This window comes from Lactuca virosa, chromosome 4 (assembly GCF_052849685.1).
Source record: "Lactuca virosa cultivar CGN04683 chromosome 4, Lactuca_virosa_CGN04683_v6, whole genome shotgun sequence".
NCBI classification, from domain to species: domain Eukaryota; kingdom Viridiplantae; phylum Streptophyta; class Magnoliopsida; order Asterales; family Asteraceae; genus Lactuca; species Lactuca virosa.
The window spans coordinates 318,277,123-318,300,959 of NC_136429.1; positions in this window are offsets into that span (position 1 = coordinate 318,277,123).

The following is a 23,837-nucleotide window of genomic DNA, read 5'->3' on the forward strand; positions in this document are numbered from 1 at the left end:
ATATTGCTTAGGAATAGATAACAACAAGGTTTTCATATGGATTGTAAGGATAAGTTTTTCCGCAAAGTTTTAAAATAAAAGAAAAAGGTTTTGATTTTATTTATTTTAAGTATCCTTACAATGGCATTTGTGAAAAGTTGTTGCTTATAAGATTCCATTGATAGCAATATTGGAAAAATGGATTTGATTCTTTCGGTTGTGGTAGTGTCTAATATTACCAAATAAGGAAAGATTCTCATCACCCAAGGTTCAATTGGACCGAAACTTGGAATCATGCAAGTTGTATAGTATGATGAATGGGAACTTTCAGATTGGAAAATTAAGACTAATTCCTTATGTGAATAAGGAAAGGACTAAGGGATTGAGTACACATTCTTGTGCACTAGTCAAGTCCACCACAAAAGATCAAGAAGACTATTCGTCATGATTTACTTAAGTTCAGTAAATATGGTTATACTTATAAGTTTAAGTATAAGTCTGTAGCATTGGAGAAGTTTCAATGTGAGACAGAACGAATAAGAAGAATCAAAGTATGGCAGAAAGATAAAAGTTTCTCAAATCTGAAAAGATGGGAGAGTACTTTAGTATCATGTTTATGATCATCTTAATGATTAAGATACCATATCACAATTGGTCCTCTAAAGTCATCTTAGTGCATTCTTATGACTAAGAAGAGGAGTCATGAATTGTTGAAATGGTTAAATCAAAAAGATGAGTCATACTTCGTTCCAAAACAATTCTTAGAGTCATACTCCAAGATTGTAACTTGAGTGACATATCTTAAAGAGGGTTTGTTAACACTAGTCAAATGTAAGAGTAAAAGGTTATCTACTCTTGTACATTTGAAATTGGTAAGTTGTGATGTTTTGGATAAAACAGAGACCAACTTAGGCCAATTGTGTAAAGTGTTAGTCTTGATAAAGAATCCGCACTATCTCTTGAATATTTGACAAGGGAGTCTTATATGTCAAGAGGACAGTGGGAGTCTTAAAGCTCTTGAAAGTTTCAAGACTTAATCAAGAATAAAACCTAAAGTCCTTCACTAGCACACGACTTGAGGTTTATAACCTATCGTGTTGAAATTTTTGTGCCTATTCAAGTTGGCTTTGCATAGGAGTTCTGAGAGTTCTCAATTGGTTGCACAACTACTTGGAAGCAATGACAGGCACCTGAGCTGCCAAATGGCAAGAATTTAAGATTACACAAGTTTAATCAATATGAGTTTGGATTTGTCACTAACCTTGTCTTGTGATTATGGTTTTGACAAATTCACATGGATAAGAACACATACACTATTAAATCTAAGTGTCATAAGGTTTCGCTCCGATTCATGAAAATGATGGTGAGGAAACACTTTCACTAAGTAGATTTTAGCTAGATAGCAATTGTGATATTTGCATTCTCAAAGTCGTTAGTGGAGCGTGTGTGGTTTATCGGCACACTAACATGGACTTGTGAGAAGTGGCGAAGGTCTAAACAATTGAGACTATGATTACGGCATCCCTTTTCATAGTTCTAAAATTGTTTAGACACACATGTGAGCTATCTAAGAGAGGTGTATGATTTTGATAAAGTTTTATCAAAACAATCTAGTATCAGAAATCTGAACTTTGGTAAGAAAGCCAGCTGATTTCTGAGTACATGTCAAAGCTAGTGGGAGCATGATAATTATGACAAAGGTTGCAAGTTAGCAATGTTAATTATAGAAAACAAAAGTTTCAATTCGTGAGGTTGCAGGGGTTGAAAAAGTTGTTTTGCTATAATTATACTTCATTTCAATTCTAAAAGCTTAGATTGAAATTTTAATCGTATTTAATCAAGGATATATATATATATATGAATTTCATGTTGGAATGGTTCGGATATAGGATCGATTATGATTACGACATCCCTTTTCATAATCTAAATTTTGAGAACTTGGCAAATTGAAATGGAAATATTATAGCAAAATGCTGGTTTAGTCTTTATGTGAGACATCATGAATCGTGTCCCATATGCTTCGGATATAGGATCGATTACATGTGCTATATTCATCCTTTCTAAAATTTTCCAAATGCCTAGGGCATTATGAAGGGAAAAGGTCTAGAATTTGATATGACTAAAATGATTAAGCAATTGTCGAGGACAATCTAAGGTTTACCAAAGATTGGTTGCTCAAGGACAGTTGGAAGTATAATGTTAATTCTGGAAGGACCATATTGACATAATCTGTAAGGAGGCAACTCTTGTTCAGAAGTGATAGTCAAAATGGAATATGGAAATGTTTCAAAGTTAGAAATTATTCAATCTGTGTAAGATTAGGAAACTTAATGAAAGAAGGATGTTTCCAAGGAGCTGATCTCCTTTGGAATGCTCTGTAATGATTGTTGTCAAGTCTTTCTGACTTCGTGCATAATCATTAAGAGGATCAATGCATATAAGTTTAGAATCTAACAGATTTCAGTAAATGGCATGAATTTGGAATTCTTGCATTTGCAATAAGGATTTGGGACTGTGAAAAGAGGATCACTGGAGTGATGTTCAATTGATATATTTTACAAAGTAAAGATCATAGACAAACATAGTATGCATACTTGGTGTATGGCATGACTAGTGTTTAGAAAACATAGTGTACATGCTTGGAGCATGGGACAACTATTGTTTTAAATTCAAGTATAAAGTTGATAAAACCGAAACAATGAATAATGAGTAATCAGTATGGTGATAAATAAAAGTGTTTATTTATATTCATAGGGTTTGATACCATATTTGATTCATTTATTCTTGTGTTTCACTTTGCATGTTTTGACTTCCAGAATAACTAAGTCGCTCTTCCTGAATGATTAAGTTATTCAAACCATCCACAGTCGGTCATATGTTGGAAGTAGATATGAATCAAGACTGTCATGGGTTGGTTTGTAGAGGTCCAAGTTGGTGGACAAAGTGGTGCTACAACACTCATGAGTGCTCATAAGTTCTGAGTATTGGATACAACCCGCGCTCATTTGAATCACTTCATGGATTTTATCACGAGTGATCATGAGACGATAATATCTTATATTCTTCAAACCTAGAGATATGAGTTATTACTATGAGTTGGTTATACATTAATTGCACGAAAACGCATTGGTAACTCGATGTTATAAAACGTGCCTTTGTGTATGATTCAACAAGTAGTAGAACAAGCCATATGAGTCGAAGTTTATCCATTCCTTTTACCTTCGGGATAAAAGCGATATCTGTGGGCCCCTCGATGATTTAAAGATGATACATGTGAGTGCTTGGCCAAGCCAGGACTGATTTGATTTGTTCAATCAGTCAGTCATCATGAATCAGAAATCGGGAAACAACAAATGGACAGAGAGAATGATTGATAATCCATGTCTCAGTCCATATGATATCTAGAATGGAGGAATATATGATCCCTTATCTAATGGACAAGTCATTGACAAAGGTCAGAGTTCATCGACAAGGTCAGAGTTCGACAGAAGCTTTTGAGAGCTACGATTGCTGATCGGTTCCTGAAGTCATACGCAATAATAGTTTTAGACTTATCCAAGTGGGAGATTGTTGGATTAATGTCTAAGTCCATAACTATAATTGGTAAGACTTGACCCGACCCGGCATGGTCCATTTGGGTTGCATGGCATCATGCATTTGGATAGACTATAATGAGAGAAATAACACTTAAGGTTGGTTAATATATTATAAGTTCTAATATATTAATAAGGTTATTTAATTAGTATTGATCAAGAATTAATTTGGAATTAATTAAGTGATCAAAAGGAGACTAATTAAATATATGGGTTGATTGTGTAAATCATTCATTCTTATATATGTGGGCTTGTGATCCAAGATTCCTTATGTTGGACTAAGTCCATGGGGTGACCCATGGATACTCCATGGAGGTTAAAATCCATGGAGCATAAGGAATGGGTAAAGTTATGAGTTACATGGTGTAACCCTAATAGCCACCATATAAAAGAATCCCATGGCTCAAGAAATCGTGCACTAATGTGTGAGTGTGAGGGCTAGACGATTTCAAGGAGTGTTCAAGTTTCTCTCAAGTTATTCCAAGTGTATTTGGTGTTGTGTGAACCATTTGAGGTGTTACACTTGGGGCACTAGGCACTCAAGCTTCATGAAGACATTCTACATCAAAGAGGTATGTACTCTATCTTGTTATATTTATTATTTTGTATGCTAGATTAGGATAATACCTTGGATGTTCATAATTGTATGTATAATAGAGAAAACATAGATCCAAGGTATTTAGGGTTGCATGTACACTTAGGAGTGTTAGAATGCTCATAACCCAACATTATGTTCTGTCTCTTGAAGCAAATTCATAACAGAGGTCTATGCAAAATAGACTTATGAATTTTTTATAATGACTACCCTCTTTGTGAAATTTTGTGATCTGGTTTCCTGTTACTAGTTGTTATGATAAAGGCAATAAGCCTAACACATAGTGTGAGCAGTGTAATCACTAACTCACTAGCTTACATTAGTTAGTTAATTATTAGTGTGATGTATAGGCTACTCTACCACCTTTCGCGCCTCGTGAGTGGTTTCCTGTGTTTCCTGTCCTAGTTATGATGGCACTGGTTTAGCTGTGGGGTTTTGTTGTCTCTAGACTTTCTTATGGTTTTCCTATTCTAAATAGTTCATGCTTCGTGTTTTATCACTAATCTCCACCACTTCCTGATGGAAGATTTGACTCCTCGTATGATACCTTCTAGGAATCCACTTTATAAATCCTCTCTTTTTCCTCCTTGACTCCTCTGTTGGTGGTTGTAGTAGAGTGGCTATCTCTATATAGGTTGTTCGTGCGAGAATGGGAATGTCTAAAGAATCTTATGAGATTAAGTAAAACATTTCTTCTGAAGTTTTTGATGATCCAAACTGGGTCCTCCTATAATCAAGCAGTGCATGCAAGCTGTATATAACCAAGATCAAATAGACATTCGAATAGGTGATCCTACTTTAAAACCACAACCAAACAAGGAACAGGTAGTAGAGCGAAGATCACAAATTCTATGTCTATAAGATCCCAATTATATATAACCTGGAAGCATGCACTTCGCAACTATAGACTTGCCAGTAAAGGTCTTTTAGCTTTCATATAAGTTTGTTATAGTGCCTAAAATACTCCTATAGTATTTTATCTTTATGTTTTGTTATAGAGATCGTTTGTATATAGATTTAGGTAAGTTTTAGGCTCGTTGCAACACCACTATCACTCCCAAACACATGTTGGTCGTATCTCAAATAAATATAGTTGATGAGGTTATATTTCTTCTAGATATGATTACATAACTGCTTAGGTTTGACTGTAGTGTCCAACATCTAAATACTTTTGTTTTGTTCTTATTTTGATACTTGTTCTTAGTACGCATGCTTGCTCATATACTTCTCGTAGAATACTTATATTTTAAAAGTATACTTTTAGTCAGAGCACTTAGACCCCATTGTATTTATAGTTGTATATCTTTTACTGGTTGATATATTGAGTTCACTATAAACAATGCTCTGATACCAATCTGTCACACCCCCAAACGGGAAGGGCAGAAATGTTCGGGGGCGGAGGACGTCATGTACAGTATCACAACCATTGAATAATAGTAATCAAAGCAACAACAACCATTCTATTAATAGTATAATGTTTACATTGTATTCGAATCATATAAAACCGACTCCAAAAGTAAATAACAAATAAGGACTCGAAGCTACTATGCTCCATCTTCTTGAACCCGGTGTGTGTACCTGTCTACTAGTGTCCTGAGAATACAAGTAGTTTTTGAAAGAGTATCATCATTTAAGCTGGTGAGTTCATAAGCGTTTTGTTTTAGAAAACAGGTTATGCGTTCTTTGAAAAGTGTGTTGTGTTTCTCCAGAAAACCTTATATTTTATGATGTAACAAATGTTAAGTAAAATGGTTCGTACAAGTTCCTTCTGTGAGTACTTAGTGTATACAAATCATATACAATCCAGATTGAACAAACAAATGATTGTGTGGTTCTGCCCCAAGCCTACAAGCAAACAAGGAATAGGAAATGGGGCGGAGGCCACACATTCCACTGGTTGTCTGATCCTCATGTACATAAACCTGAAGTATTCACTAGGTACTTACAAAGTTGACTTTATTGGTCCTTAAAAATCTGTTGAAAGTGTTCCTCAATAAAATCCAATATTTTCTTAGTAAAAGTATGATAATACCAGTTCCTTCTGTAACCACTAAGCTCATACTAGCTATGTATAAACCAATATCGAACAGACATTTAATTGTGTGGATCTGCCCTAAGCCCACAACCAAACAAGGAACATGAAATGAGGCGGAAACGACACATTCCACGGTCTATCGGATATTCTTCATATGTAACCCGGATTCATAAACTAAGGAATTATAGAATTAACATTGAATATTCGTTAGTTGAATGATAAACCGATGATTTGTTAAGTACTGATGTTTACTTGGAAAATCCTATATTTTCCTTAAGTGTGAGTTGTGGTCTTAACTGTTCCAAAACTGAAAAGTACAAGTATTTTCCATACTTATGTTGTTAAAGCATTGTTATGTTTGAAAACCTTGGGTACCACCAGTAATGTATAGTAGTTTTATTACTTAAAATAAAGCTATTCGAAAACTTATTGTGCTGTATAATGGAAGTGTTGTTAATACCCTACTATGGTCACTTAGTACATACGAGTCATAGAAACCTAAATCGAACAGACAGTCAATTGGGTGATTCTACCCTAAGCCCACAACCAAACAACGAGTAGGAAATGAAGCGAAAGTCACACATCCCACTGCATGTCGGATGTAAATTTTATCACCCTGATGTATATACTAAGTAATCACATAGTTTTTAACCCTGGTGACTGTTTGTTGAGCATATTATTACGTGAATGAGTCGTTGTTTTCCGTGTGAGTTCTTGTAACCATGCTGATGGACGATAAACACTATGACGTACTTCGGACGTCGTAAACTGTAATGACGTTTGTCACCCCAGGATGACTGTAGCTAATAGTCAGGGTGCGGTATTGTCAGTCCCATATAGATCTATACATAACTCACGCTCTCCCTGTAGGAGACTCTGGTTGCTAAGGAGTAGACATCCTAAAAGTCATGTCTCAAAATGTACTTCTTTCAACGAATGCACGAATAGTACTATGAAAACCTCTTTTTGTTATTAACACGTATCCATGTAAAATAGTACCTTTGTTCATATTTCATATTTAGTAAGTTCTACGTTTAAATGTGTGTTAACAATAAGAAAATATAATAAACTAAATTATATTTTTAAACACCGATTTCCTATGTTTTACTTGTATTTGCACCCCTAAAACATTAAAAAGCTTGGAAAAATATGGGGGTATGAACTCACAGTTGTTTATATGCCCGAGCTTGGCAGCAAGACTAGAAGGATGACCCTCGAGTTGTTGTACACGAAATTAACTGTACCCTAATGATAATTAAACACATAACTGTATTTAAATTAGCGAGACCATTAATTAAAGTGTTAGAAAAGACTTTATGTTGGGTTAGGAATGTTACCGAGCCTCGATCGAAGTGGAAAAAGTGGGTTTACAGCAAAGTTTCACGATTCAGGGTAGTTTACGGCTGTGAAAGGTTTTCGGCCGTGAACTATTCTCGGTCGTGAACTGATTTCGGTCGTGAAATGTTTTCTGCCCTTGAAGGGTTTACGGTCTTTGAATGGTTTGCGGCCTGTTCTTGGTGTTCTTGGTGAAATATGAAGATTTGAAGGTTTTACGGACGTGAACTCAAGAATGAAGAGTGTTTGATTTGATGAAATGATGCATGTTTAATGTTCCAAAACAAGATCCAAGGTGAATTGGATGATTTTCGGAGGATAGATGAGAGAAATCTTGAGTTTTCGGTTGGTTGGTTTAGAGAGAGAAAGTAGTGTTTTCGGCCAGAACTGTAGAAATAAGGGTAAAAACACACACACACACACACACATATATATATATATATATATATATATATATATATATATATATATATATATATATATATATATAGGGTGGGGTCCCTAGGCCGTGAACGGTTTACGACCGAAAACATGTTTGTGGCTGTAAACACCGGGATGAACGAGACTTGTCTGATATTCGGAAAAAAAAAACTTGATTTTTCGCACGATTTTAGTCTCGAAACTCATATAAATTTAATTTAAATAATCTAAGTTTTTATTTACCGGGATTTGACTTTCTTTGACTGAAAAAGGTTCGGGTTGTTACAGAAACCTGGTGAGTAAATATGGTTTCAACCCACAATAAAAAAGTTATTACGTTTTATCATCAAACAATTAACCCAATTACCCATCCCCATTATCTTCTTTATTTCTTAAGGATCTACCCTAAGAATCATCTATCATTCACTCATTCATTCCTAAGGATTATCCTATGGAATCGGCACAAAGTCCATCGCTGCCAATGACACAGCTGTCAATGCTATCTATTAGCACAACTGCCAATATTGTCATTTAAACGCAACTGCCAGGATTATGACGTTCTCTATTAGGCGCAGCTGCCAATATTATCCTTTAGGCGCAGATGCCAGGATTATGATGTTCTCTATTAGGCGCAGCTGCTGATATAATCGTTTTGGCGTAGTTGCCAGGATGTTTAGAGTACATCGGAGTTCAAAAACATCTATAGGTTGTGGGGCAGCTCCCAATGTTCAACTATAAGGTACAAAGTCCATAGCTACCAATGTTCAACTATATCAACATTCATCCCTCATCATTCCTCTATCCATCTTTACCCAATATTTTTACGGGTATAAAATACATATATAGTTTATATCAAATAAAACATGTTTATTCGGTTCATCCAAAATAGGTATCAAGAACATCGATAATATGCAGACATAGCACATAATTCATATTAAATACTTCATATTTGTGTTTAAGATGAAAGTAACTATGCACTCACTTGTTAAAGTGATGATTCCAAACTCGGGCAGCGCTTCGCTTCTATTGATTCCATTTTCCTTCGACGAAACCAAGCATTATTATCGCTCAGTTTTAGTCTAATCTTGATTGTGACTAACGATTAGTCTAGATTCATCATTAACTCAAAGTCTACTTTCATGATCTATCAAGTAAGGAACAACCAGGTAGGATCATATCAGAGGTAGGGTCTGTTTGGTATACAAAGTGTACTGTTTGGAAATCCCACTTTAAACACCTCACTAAATCACAGCCTAGACATCATCCCCGTAAGTAGATCAATCTGCATAACGACTTGGAATCACTGATAAATCTTGTTTATAGATTCATAATAATGATAATGAACTTAAACATAAGTTATACTTAAAGTACATTAAGCATAACTCAACTTACAGGGGGTTTAGCGAGGAACTGGCCTCTGCGGGGAAGAACTTCCGTGCCAAAAAGCTCTTTTTCTCGGAGCCTTCGAGCACTCCGGGGCTTTCCTCTTGCACCTTGAGGTTACTAGGGCTTGGGAGGGTTTTGGGAGGCTTAGAGAGAAGTTAGAGAGAGAGAGAGAATGAGTTTTTGGTGTGAGAAATGAAGGCACCCTCACATGCTATTTATAGGCTGAATTTTGGACCTATTCGTCGAGTTTTGGCCTCCAAATCGTCGAGTTGGTGCCACATGTCACATTCTAGTGACAAGGTTTGGGGAGAAAGCAATGGCTCAGATCGCGCCACGTCACCCACTTCGCAACAACACCCTTCTGACTTCTAAACTCCGTAACTTTTGCATACGAGTTCCGTTTTCGACATTCTTTATATCTACGCTAGGTATTGACAAGATCTACAACTCTCATTTTGACTCTATCGGATAATTGTTGCTAATTTTAAATTACTAGTATGAGAAGATTACACTGTTAACGACCGTGTAAAATTCATATCTTCTATATACGGACTCTTTTTACAACTATCTTTTTATTGTTGAGCTCCTATTAATGAGATCTTCAATTCTCATTTAGGTTGTGGTGGCTAAAAATCGCTCGATCTGAAATTCGAATTATGGGCTGTATACAGCTATGCAGAATCTTAGAAAAATCATAACTTTCTCATACGAAGTCAGATTTTGCGTTCTTTCTATGCACGCTCTTGGTTTAACGTCTACTACAACTTTCATTTAGATATCTAAGGCTAATAAGTAGTTTATCAAAAATTCACTTTTCATGATTTTCGGTGTCATGCCGGTGTTGCCTTAAAACTTCAACAGGTCATAACTTCTTCGTTATAACTACGATTTTGGCGTTCTTTATATGTACGGAACCTTGTGATATATACTATAACTTGATTAAGATTAATTATTCTAAATAATCTCCTATGAAAAAGTCATTTTTGACGCTCCTGGTCTGTAAATTGACTAGCCTGAATCTACGAGCGTTACAGAAATAAAGTAGGATCAACTTATCAATGTTTAAATTTAGAGACTTTTAAGAAATTGGTAAGAGTTGCATACCAGGCTCGAGGTGCTTGTTTTAAGCTATAAACAGCTTTATCGAGAATATAACAATCATCAGGGAATTTATCATTTAAAAAAGCTGGTGTTGTTCAACATAAACAGTTTCTTCTAGAATTCCATTACGAAAAGCGCACTTGAGATGCATTTGGTATACATCGAAGTCCTTGTGTGCTACATATGCAAGAAATATTCGAATAGTCTCGAGTCTCGCAAAAGGGGTAAAGGTTTCATCATAATCAATACCTTCTTGTTGCGAATACGCTTTTACAAACAGTCTTGCTTTGTTGTGAAAACACTAAGATCCATTTTAATCCAATAACCGAAACATCATCAGGTGTTGGAACTAGTCTCCAAACCTTATTGCGTTCGAATTCAACAAGTTCATATTGCATATCAACATTCCAATCAGGATCATCCAATACAACCTTAACTTTTTCAGTTCTATTGGAAATAAAGACATTAAACATACAAAATTCTTGGTGAACATTCTGTCACACCCCAAAACCGGAACGGCGGAAACGTTCAGGGGTGGAGGACGTCATGTACAGTATCACAACAAATAATAGTAGTAAACAAGCAACAACATCATCCATTGCATTAATAATATAATTTCATACAAGTGTGTTCTGTAAAGTTATAAGACACCAAAAATGTAAATCAAAATATGAGATGAGTCTTGAACGAGCTCCATCTTCTCAAAACCTGGCATCGGTACCTGTCTACTGATGACCTGAGAATACAAGTTATTTTGAAAGAGTTTATCAGCTTTAAAGCTGGTGAGCTCATAAGCATTTTAGTGTCAAAGTTTGTTTGAAAGTGTTCGTAAGTACTTGATGTATAAGTTTGTAAATGTTTGTAATTGTTTGTAAATGTTTGTAAATGTTTGTATCTCCTAGAAAATCCTATATTTTCTGCTAAACGTAGCCTTCTACCAAGGCATCAAATGAAATGTATGTTTGTTTCTTGTGAGTGTATATTTTCCCAAGTGTGACTATCATTATCCAAAAATATAGTCTTACATTACCTTTTATGTGAAAAGATCACAATGTGAATGCAATGGGGAAATAATAAAGTACTATAGTGTTGTATTATAGTAACTACTTCTGTACTTTCTACCTTAATCCGGCCGTTAATTAAGGTTAAATGTGAAATGGTTGCACCATACTATCGACTAATAATACGACGATGAAAGACGTCGGAAGAAATGACATTTGGCACCCGTAGACTTGCAAGTCCCACTGTAGCTAACATCAAGGTGTAGGATAGTCAATCCAGTATAGATCTATATGCAAATTCACGCTCTCCCTCTAGGAGATTCTGGCTACAAATTGGGACATGACAGGTGATGCCATGCCCCGAACGATGGTTCACATTTATATTATTGTATACTTGTATATGTAATGTATGTACTAGCTGTATTGTATGCTCTCTCTGTCTAGTATGCTCTGTTTATTTCTCATCATAGTATGTTATGTTTGTTTCTCATCATAGTATTCTCTATCTGGTATGTTATGTTTGTTTCTCATGATAGTATTCTATATCTGCTTCTCGTTATAGTATGTATTGACTCATGTATGAACTGACTCATTGTATGTTTCATTGTTCTAGTAATAGTATTAGAAACTTCCTAAACTATACCTATTATAGTTTACTAATAATGTTGTTTGTATGTATGAACATGATGGTGTACCTTTGCTACCCAAAGGCACTGAACTTGAATGAAGGAACTTTTATATCTATACACATATACATAAGATATAATTAAGATTCAAACGACCTTCGGACAAATAACTGATACCCTAAGTCCACAACCAAACAAGGAACATGAAGCGATGCGAGCTATCAGTCCTAAGTCCTTTCAATCCTACTTATATTACTATATCTATATAGATATGCATTTGACAAAATATAAGTTTAAAAGAGTTTGAATAGAAAGTATTTAACATGTAAAAGAGTTTGTAAAATGTTTTGAGGTAGTTTGTTTCATAACACAGTTTGAAAAGTAAGAAATCCATATGTTTGATAGTTATTAATCACATGTGATTGATATAATAACTACAATGTTTCAACTTGTATTCCCCCCTATAAAAGCATTTAAAATCATTTAAAATGTAGATTAAGGGGTATGAACTCACCTGTAGTGAGTGGTTTGGATGAACGGATGGTATAGGATGCTAAGTGTCAAGTGAAGACTTGAGCACACACACGGATCCTATTTAACATATAAGGACATATATATGTATCTAATTAGTCATTTAATAACTAATTAGTCAAGTAAAGACACCCTAAGACATGGAAAACACTTTGATTTAAGTGCTAGGAGTACCAAAGGGTTGCATCTAAGGGGAGTATGGCCTCTCATTGGAGTTTATGGCCAATATGGGTGTATCACATGAGCTACGGCCCAAGGTCATTTCCTCATGCGTTTACGGCCGTAAACTCATGGTATTTTGTACTAATTTGTGATTTAAGGTCTTATAAGTCATAATCAAGTATTCTTTGATCAAGACTAAGCCTTAGGAAGGATTGGTGGCACCTATGCACCACTAACTAGTGTTTACGGCCCAAGGTGATTGCCTTGGCCGTAAACTCCATTTGTTCTTGATTCTTTTGATGTTTAAGGTCCTATACTCTTTTTGGAAGTATTCTAGACTTGTTTCCAAGGCTTTGGAAGGGACTAGGGCTCATATTGCCCCATTTATTAGGGTTTACGGCCCAAGGAGATTGCCTTGGCCGTAAACACCTTATGATCTTGTGTTCTTGATGTTTTGTAGGTGTAATCTAAGTGATTCAAGCACACAACAAGCTAAGGTAAGAGTACTTACAATATAGAGGCGTGTAACGGTGTTCAAAGTCTAAGAACACTAGTGTGTGTTCTTGGTGTTCTTGGTGAAATGAAGAACACTTGAAGATCTATCAAAATAAAGAGATTTCATGGATGCAATCATGTACAATCACTAGATGTTGTAGTATATCAACTGATCAAGGAAAGAAACACTTACAAAGTTGAAGATCAAGAAGAAAAATCGGATGCCACTTGAGAGAGAATCACTTTTAGGCTTCAAAATGGTAAAAAGGACTAAAATGACTAAGTGTCATATTTATACCGTTAGAGTTTACGGCCGTAAACTCCATGTTATGGCCGTAAACTCCAAACTCTTGGAGTTTTGAGGCTTAAATGTTGCACAATAAACTCCATAGTATACGTCCTATACTTTCCTCTTGAAGGTACTAGGCTTTAGAACACTCAAACGGCTCTAAACAGTGCTAAAAGTTAGTAGAAATAAGTCTGACTTCTATTAAAGTGAATGGTTGTACAAGATAGAAATTTGGAGTGGGCACATCATCCCCCCGTTAGAAGGAATTTCGTCCCAAAATTAGAGTTTAAGCAAAAAAGATGAGGATATTTCAGTTTCATTTGATCCTCTCGCTCCCAAGTGAATTCAGGTCCTCGCTTGGCGTTCCAGCGAACCTTCACTATCGGGATACGACTTTGCTTTGTTTGCTTGACCTCTCGGTCCATAATCTCTACCGGATCTTCCACAAAGTTGAGGCTCTCGTTGATCTCGATCTCGTCGAGTGGGATTACAAGAGTCTCGTCGGACAGACACTTTTTCAAGTTCGAGACGTGGAAAGTAGAATGTACATTACTGAGTTTGCGAGGTAAGTTGAGTTTGTAAGTTACAGGGCCGATTCTAGCGAGAATCTCGAAAGGCCCTATGTATCTTGGATTTAGCTTTCCACGCTTTCCGAAGCGTATCAAGCCTTTCCAGGGTGAGACCTTCAATAGAACACGGTCGCCCACCTGGAATTCCAACGATTTCCTTCGTTTATCTGCGTAGCTTTTCTGTCGGTCCCTAGAGGCTTTCAGTCGTTCACGAATCTGAACGATCTTCTCTGTCGTTTCCCGAATGATCTCCGGACCGGTGAGAGTGCTGTCAGGAACTCGTCCTTTAGCAAACTGGGTGTCACCCACCTCAGCCCAGCATAGAGGGGATCTGCACTTTCGGCCATAGAGGGCTTCAAATGGAGCAGCCTTTATGCTCGTGTGGTAACTATTGTTGTAGGAAAACTCGATAAGGGGTAAATGAGTATCCCATGCCTTCCCAAAGTCGATCACATAGGCTCGCAACATATCCTCCATGGTTTGGATAGTCCTCTCACTTTATCCGTCGGTCTGTGGATGGTAGGCTGTACTCATGTCCAGCCTAGTTCCTAAGGAACTTTGTAGCGACTGCCAGAACCTCGAAGTGAATCTATTATCTCTATCGGAGATAATAAATATAGGAACAACATGCAGTCGTACTATCTTCCTTATGTAGGTTCTTGTTAGCTTCTCCATTTTGTCCATCTCTTTGATATGCAGGAAGTGTGCGGACTTTGTTAGCCTGTCTACGATCACCCAAATGGTATCGAGACCACCCGTTGTCTTGGGAAGCTTGGTTATGAAGTCCATTGTGATCCACTCCCACTTCCATTCCGGTATCTCCGGTTGTTGTAGTAAGCCTGAGGGTTTCTGGTATTCGACCTTAACCTTGGCGAAAGTAAGGCATTTACTTACGAAGGTAGCAATCTCTGCTTTCATGTTAGGTCACCAGTATAGCTTTTTAAGATCCAGATACATCTTATCTCAACCTGGGTGGACGGAATATCGAGTGTTGTGAGCTTCGGTCATGATCAAGTCTCTAAAACCACCGTGTTTCAGTGCCTAGATATGATCCATGAGGTATAAGGCTCGGCCACCCTTGACTTCCAAATTCTTATTCATCCCTCTCAGGGATTCACCCGCCACATTTTCAGGTTTCAAGGATTCGAGCTGAGCTTCCTTGATTTGTGTGGACAAGTGTGAATGGATAGTCATAGTCAAATATTTGACTTTACGACCAGAGTATTCTTTCCGACTTAGGGCGTCAGCTACTACATTGGCTTTGCTGGGATGATAACGAATTTCTCATTCATAATCACTGAGTAGCTCGACCCACCATCGTTGTCTCATGTTGAGCTCCTTCTGGTCCAATATATGTTGTAGGCTTTTGTGGTCTGTAAAGATAGTGCTCTTCGTACCGTATAGGTAGTGTCTCCAGATCTTCAGAGCAAACACAACTACTCCCAGCTCAAGATCGTGAGTGGTGTAGTTGACCTCGTGTGTCTTCAGCTGTCTCGAGGCGTAGGCGATGACCTTTTCTCATTGCATCAGAACACAACCGAGCCCTTGGTTGGATGCATCGCAATAGACTACGAAGTCTTCTATTCCTTCTGGGAGGGATAGTATCGGTGCGGTGCATAAGGCTCGTTTTAGTGTTTGGAACGCTCTCTCCTGCTTCTCTTCCCAGTCAAAGGCCACGCCCTTTTGGGTCAGTGTTGTAAGCGGTTTTGCAATCCGTGAGAAGTTCTGTATGAACCTGCGATAGTAGCCAGCGAGGCCAAGTAATTGACGAATTTCTGTAGGCGTCTTCGGTGCTGACCAGTTCTCAATGGCTTTCATTTTGGAAGGATCCACGTGTATACCCTCTTTGCTAACCACGTGCCCTAAGAATTCGACTCTTCGGATTCAAAATTTTCATTTCGAGAACTTCGCATAGAGCTTCTCCGATCGTAATGTTTCCAAGACTTGTTGAAGATGTTGACTATGCTCCTCCTGACTACGAGAGTACATAAGTATGTCATCGATGAAGACGATGACGAATTGATCCAAGTAAGGACGACACACCCTATTCATTAAATCCATGAATACCGCGGGCACATTGGTTAATCCGAACAACATCACTACGAATTTGTAGTGTCCATAACGAGTTCGGATGGCTGTCTTCGGAACATCCTCCTCTAACACCCGTAACTGGTGATACCCGGATCTTAGGTCGATTTTTGAAAGGAAGTTCGCCCCTTGAAGTTGGTTAAACAAATCGTCTATACGAGGCAGAGGGTAACGATTCTTGACGGTCAGTTTGTTGAGCTCCCTGTAGTCGATGCACATACGAAACGATCCGTCTTTCTTCTTGACGAACAAGACTGGAGCTCCCCAGGGTGAGAAGCTTGGTCTTATAAAGCCCTTGCTGAGCAGTTCGTTAAGTTGACCGGACAGTTCTTGCATCTCTGCAGGTGCTAGACGATATGGCGATTTGGCTACTGGGGTAGCCCCTGGAACTAAGTCGATTCTGAACTCGACTTGACGTTGTGGAGGTAATCCTGGGAGTTCTTCTGGAAAGATGTCGGGAAAATCGCGTACTACCTGAATGTTCTTAATGTCTTTCATCTGTTGGCTCACATCGACAACATGAGCTAGGAATGCGCGACATTCCTTTCGCAAGAATTTCTGGGCTTGAATGCTCGAGATGAGGCGAAGGTTATTGTCGGGTTTGTCGCCGTAGATTTCTAAAGTTTCGCTAGACGGCAGATTAAGGCGAACAACCTTTTCATAATACATGATGTCGGCACGATGCAGACTCAACCAATTCATGCCGATAATGACGTCGAAACTTTTAATTGAGACCGGCATGAGGTCGATTGAAAATGAATAGCTATCTAGGGTTAGAGTACAACCTATGTATATGCAGTTAGTACTCTCTGTCTTTCTATTAGCCATTTCTACGGTAAACGGTTCTTTTAGTGCATGCGATTTATTCTTAAGCAAGTGAGCAAATTTCTGGTTCACGAAACTCCTCTCTGCTCCACTATCAAACAGAATTCATGCATATGAGTTATTGAGGAGAAACGTACCAGTGACCACTGTGGGGTCGGCAACTACTTCTTCGTGGCCTATAGCCAGAACTCTTCCCACTCCGTCGGCGTTCCCTGCCTTTGTGCATTTCCTTTTGTAGTGGCCCACTTCGCCACAACTGTAGCAAGCTTGGCCCACTCCAGCATCGGGGACTTGGTTGATTGGCCTCACCGGAGATTTTCAGAAACGGGCAGTGTGCCCCTTCCTATTGCAGTTAGAGCACTGCATTTCCCGGCAGGCTCCTGTGTGGTGGAAGTTGCATTTGTTGCACTTGGGCAAACTTCCAGCGTACTGCTTTACCAGAGCAGCAGCGGCAGGTGCTATCGCAGGATGAACTGCCATGACCTGCTGCTTTTTGGCAGCCTTCTTCTTCTTCTTGTCATCCCAGAATTTCCGCTTGTTGTCGGCAGATTTGGAGGGTTCTGAGATAGCTAGGGTTGTTGTTGCTGATGGGGTAAGGACCCCATGGTCAATGAGCCTCTGTGCCAACCTCTTGGCACTATCGAATGTAGTGGGGTTTGAAGCTATATAATTCCCCTGAAATGGAGGCACCAGCCCCAAAATGTACCTCTCTATTTTCTTTCCCTCTGTGTGAACCATGTTGGGACATAGGGCCACCAGCTCGCTAAACCTGGCAGTATAGGAAACTATGTCGGAGCCCTTCATGGTTAGGCTCCATAGTTCCTGTTCCAATTTCTGGATCTCGCCCCTCGGGCAGTATTCTTCAATAATGAGCTCTCTGAGAGCTTCCCAGCCTATAACATTTGCCACTACTAGAGATAGTGACTTGACATGGCTATTCCACCATGTCAGGGCTTTTTCCTCGAAGGTGCAAGCAGCGAACTTGACCTTGCTCCCTTCTGAATAGGAGCAGATTTCGAAGACCGATTCGGTCTTCTCGAACCATTGCGAGAGGGCAATGACTCCGCCAGTCCCTTTGAAGGACTTTGGCTTGTAGTTGGTGAAGTCCTTGTAGGAGAACTCTCTCGACCGGATGGAAGCTTCGCCGTGAGTAGAATGAACAGGTGTCCCACCTCCGGTGGCACTTGAAGAATGATATTGAGCCATGGCTGTTGCCACAGCCGCAACTACTGCAACATTTAGAGCTGCCGTATCAATATGAGGAGTAGGTGGTGGTGTTGCAGTTACCGGAGGATTGCGTCTCGTTGATCGGCGTGGAGGCATCTTTTAACTAAAAGTTTACAAAGATGCCGATATTGGTAAGAATAGAGAAATTGATGAGAGTGACTCATGGACTAACTCTCCGTAGCCCAACAACACAAATGGATCGTATGATTGTATATAGATATCTGTCAAATATACTGGTATTACAGATGTAACAAGTTCGGGAAAAGTGACCTAGAAGTAGGTCTTACATCAAACCAAGATGGGAAAATTTTGACAGAACTAAGACCAAATCATTACTTAACAGAATCTAAGGTCTTCACAAAGATAGGAAATTAAACTAGAGTTTTTACATAAACTAAGTTATATCCAAAAGAGAAAGTTGAGTAGGCTCTATCTATGACGAGAGCCACTAGAGTGAGTCCTTGATTCTGACAGACGGCGCTCTATGTCTCTCATGCGCCTTTCTGTCATTGCGTGCCGAGCTCGAAGTTCCCTGACCTCAGCTCGGGTTTCAGTAAGTTCTCTCTGCAGGGTTACATTATGGATCTAAGTCCTTTCATGAGCAGACTCTAGCTGACGAATGCAGACTGTGTTAACGCCAGAGTTGGCGTCAATTCCCACGACTCGGTCGATGGCTGCTCGACCTTGCTTGGTGTTCCGAGCAATCCTACGGACCATGATGGGCAGGACTTGGTCAGCTGAACCTCCCTCGCTTAGGTTGTAAAAGCTTATTTCCCCATTGTAGGGCATGGGTTGACCCTGTTCCTGACTCCGTCTGTTCAGGTTTGTGGCCCACAAAGGTGTGAGTCCTTGAAATGTTGGACGATGGTTCAAGTTTGGAGCTACTGGGGGTAGGTTGACTTCTGGCTCGGAGTCAGAACTATCCGAAAAGCCTTCAGCGTGGTGATCATCCAAAGGGATTGGGTGATCATCTTCTGGCTCTTCTCCAAGCCATCCAGCATTGCCTTCGTTTGGGAAGTATGGATCTCCTGGGAGATAGAATCCAGCCATGATATCTACGCAAGAAAAGGGGTATAAGAAATAACTAAATAGATGGGCTAATTAGATAATTATAATATGATATTTATCAGTTACTTCAATACTTGTTTAGTGCATACAAGTTATATGTAATCAAAACAGGATACACATTCGAATAAGTGACCCTAAATCCAAATCCACAACCAACCAAGGAACATGAAGAAAAGCAAAGATCACATATTCTAAGTCTATGTCATCCTAGTCACAGATAACCTTGGCGTATCCACTGAGCAATTATTGACCTACTAATAAAGACCTTTAGTTCTCAGATATGTAATTATAGTAACACAAAATACTCCTATAGTATTTTCAGTTTATGTTATGTCCTAATGTTTTCATTGTAGTAATGTTCGTAAGTTTTTAGACTTGTTGCAACCTCACAACCACTCTTTGGCACATGCTAGTCACTCCTCGAAAAATATAGTTGATCAGGCTATATCATTCCCAGGGTTGACTATATGTCTCTAAGTCTAATTGTGTTGCCCAACAATCGTGATACTTTTGTTCTGTCCTAGTGACACTGATTTTAGTATGAATACAGGTATGTATACTTAGTTAAATATTTTATTATTTAAAAGTATAAACTCTTGGTCAGATTATTTTAATCCCGCTGTGTTGATAGTTTGTATGTCTTTTATGGGTTGATATACTCTATTCACTATAAACAATGCTCTGATACCAATCTGTCACACCCCAAAACCGGAACGACGAAAACGTTCAGAGGTGGAGGACATCATGTATAGTATCACAACAAAGAATAGTAGTAAAGAAGCAACAACATCATCCATTTCATAAATAATATAATTTCATACAAGTGTGTTCTGTAAAGTTATAAGACACCAAAAATGTAAATCAAAATATGAGTTGAGTCTTGAACGAGCTCCATCTTCTCAAAACCTGGCATCGGTACCTGTCTACTGATGACCTGAGAATATAAGTTATTTTGAAAGAGTTTATCAGCTTTAAAGCTGGTGAGTTCATAAGCATTTTAGTGTCAAAGTTTGTATGAAAGTGTTCGTAAGTACTTGATGTATAAGTTTGTAAATGTTTGTAAATGTTTGTAAATGTTTGTATCTCCTAGAAAATCCTATATTTTCTACTAAACGTAGCCTTCTACCAAGGCATCAAATGAAATGTATGTTTGTTTCTTGTGAGAGTGTATATTTTCCCAAGTGTGACTATCATTGTACAAAAATATAGTTTTACATTACCTTTTATGTGAAAAGATCACAATGTGAATGCAATGGGGAAATAATAAAGTACTGTAGTGTTGTATTATAGTAACTACTTCTGTACTTTCTACCTTAATCCGACCGTTCATTAAGGTTAAATGTGAAATGGTTGCACCATACCATCGACTAATAACACGACGATGAAAGACGTCGGAAGAAATGACATTTGGCACTCGTAGACTTGCAAGTCCCACTGTAGCTAACAACAAGGTGTAGGATAGTCAATCCAGTATAGATCTATACGTAAATTCACGCTTTCCCTCTAGGAGATTCTGGCTACAAATCGGGCCATGACAGGTGATGCCATGCCCCTAACGATGGTTCACATTTATGTTATTGTATACCTGTATATGTAATGTATGTACTAGCTGTATTGTATGTTCTCTCTGTCTAGTATGCTTTTTTTGTTTCTCATCATAGTATGTTATGTTTGTTTCTCATCATAGTATGTTATGTTTGTTTCTCATCATAGTATGTTATGTTTGATTCTCATCATACTATTCTCTATCTGTTTCTCGTTATAGTATGTATTGACTCATGTATGAACTGACTCATTGTATGTTTCATTGTTCTAGTAATAGTATTAGTAACTTCCTAAACTATACCTATTATAGTTTACTAATAATGTTGTTTGTATGTATGAACATGATGGTGTACCTTTGCTACCCAAAGGCAATGAACTTGAATGAAGGAACTTTTATATCTATACACATATACATAATATATAATTAAGATTCAAACGAGCATCGGAAAAATAACCGATACCCTAAGTCCACAACCAAACAAGGAACAGGAAGCAAGGCGAGCTATCAGTCCTAAGTCCTTTCAATCCTACTTATATAACTATATCTATATAGATATGCATTTGAAAAAATATAATTTTAAAAGAGTTTGAATAGAAAGTATTTAACATGTAAAAGAGTTTGTAAAATGATTTGAGGTAGTTTGTTTCATAACACAGTTTGAAAAGTAAGAAATCCATATGTTTGATAGTTATTAATCACATGTGATTGATATAATAACTATAATGTTTCAACTTGTATTCCCCCCATAAAAGCATTTAAAATCATTTAAAAGGTAGATTAAGGGGTATGAACTCACCTGTAGTGAGTGGTTTGGATGAACGGATGGTATAGGATGCTAAGTGTCAAGTGAAGACTTGAGCACACACACGGATCCTATTTAACATATAAGGACACATATATGTATCTAATTAGTCATTTAACAACTAATTAATAAGGTAAATACACCCTAAGACATGGAAAAAACTTTGATTCAAGTACTAGGAGTACCAAAGGGTTGCATCTACGGGGACTATGGCCTCTCATAGGAGTTTATGGCCAATATGGGTGTATCACATGAGTTTACGGCCCAAGGTCATTTCCTCATGAGTTTACGGCCGTTAACTCATGTTATTTTGTTCCAATTTCTGATTTAAGGTCTTATAAGTCATAATGAAGTGTTCTTTGATCAAGACTAAGCCTTAGGAAGGATTGGTGGCACCTATGCACCACTAACTAGTGTTTACGGCCCAAGGTGATTGCCTTGGCCGTAAACTCCATTTGTTCTTGATTCTTTTGATGTTTAAGGTCCTATACTCTTCTTGGAAGTATTCTAGACTTGTTTCCAAGGCTTTGGAAGGGACTAGGGCTCATATTGCCCCATTTATTAGGGTTTACGGCCCAAGGAGATTGCCTTGGCCGTAAACACCTTATGATCTTGTGTTCTTGATGTTTTCTAGGTGTAATCTAAGTGATTCAAGCACACAACAAGCTAAGGTAAGAGTACTTACAATATAGAGGCTTGTAAGGGTGTTTAAAGTCCAAGAACACTAGTGTGTGTGCTTGGTGTTCTTGGTGAAATGAAGAACACTTGAAGATCTATCAAAATGAAGAGATTTCATGGATGAAATCATGTACAATCACTACATGTTGTAGTATATAAACTAATCAAGGAAAGAAACACTTACAAAGTTGAAGATCAAGAAGAAAAATCGGATGCTACTTGAGAGAGAATCACTTCTAGGCTTGAAAATGGTAAAAAGGACTAAAATGACTAAGTGTCATATTTATACCCTTAGAGTTTACGGCGGTAAACTCCATGTTATGGTCGTAAACTCCAAACTCTTGGAGTTTTGAGGGTTAAATGTTGCACAATAAACTCTAGAGTATACATCCTATACTTTCCTCTTGAAGGTACTAGGCTTTAGAACACTCAAACGGTTCTGAACAGTGCTAAAAGTTAGTAGAAATAAGTCTGACTTCTATTGAAGTGAAACGTTGTACAAGATAGAAATTTCGAGTTGTCACACATTCAGTACCTCGTTTTTACCTCGAATTTGTGCCCTCGTCATAACTCCAGCTTAAGGATCACCAAGAACATGTTATTTAGGATGATTTCGTGTCCATCTGTCCATCAGTGTATATGCAGGATCGAAATCCAAAGGTGGATCTTCGAATATTTCATCTGTTTCAGAACCTTCACCTGCATTTGACACATGATAAGAAACATCATGAAAATAGTCAGTTTGATGAGTAGAAACATGAGGTACATATACATTTAGCTCCACCTCGTCTAATGGATTTGGATTGTCATGCTCCCCATCGACATCACCATTATTCTCTCCTTGCTCCCCGTCAAACTGATCTGCATTTTGAGCATGCTTTCCCTAAACTTTTGTACGCAAGTGCTCCCCCTCCACTTGACTATCCTATAAAAGAGGTAGATGTTCAACTTGTATTTGTGAGCTGAATGAAGAGTGAGAATCATTGTCTTCCCTAGTCACCGTCGAAACGTCAGAATGCTTCGATGCTTCAGGAATCCGATTATCTTCATCATGAACTTCATCATCAATTGCTCTGTCTGGAACACACAAAAATAATTCATAATTAATATCGAAAGAATTAACTATTATTGACACATCATTTGTTTCTGAAAGAAGTGGATGTTGTACGAAGGTATGTTCGACACATTTAACATGATAATCATTGAAGGTAAGATTGAACGTTTCCTCAATCTTCCTTGTACACTTATTCAACACCCGATATGCTACTAAATTGTGAGAGTATCCCAACAAAATTCCTTCATCAGCTTTGGACTAAAAATTTGAAAGGTTATCTTTCAGATTCATGATGAAACACCTACAACCAAAAACATGGAGAAATTTCACATTAGGTTTTCGATTGTTTATTATTTCATAAGGGGTGATCTTGAAGCGAAGATGAATGAACGATCAGTTTTGTGTAAAACATGCTATCGAGACTGCTTCTGC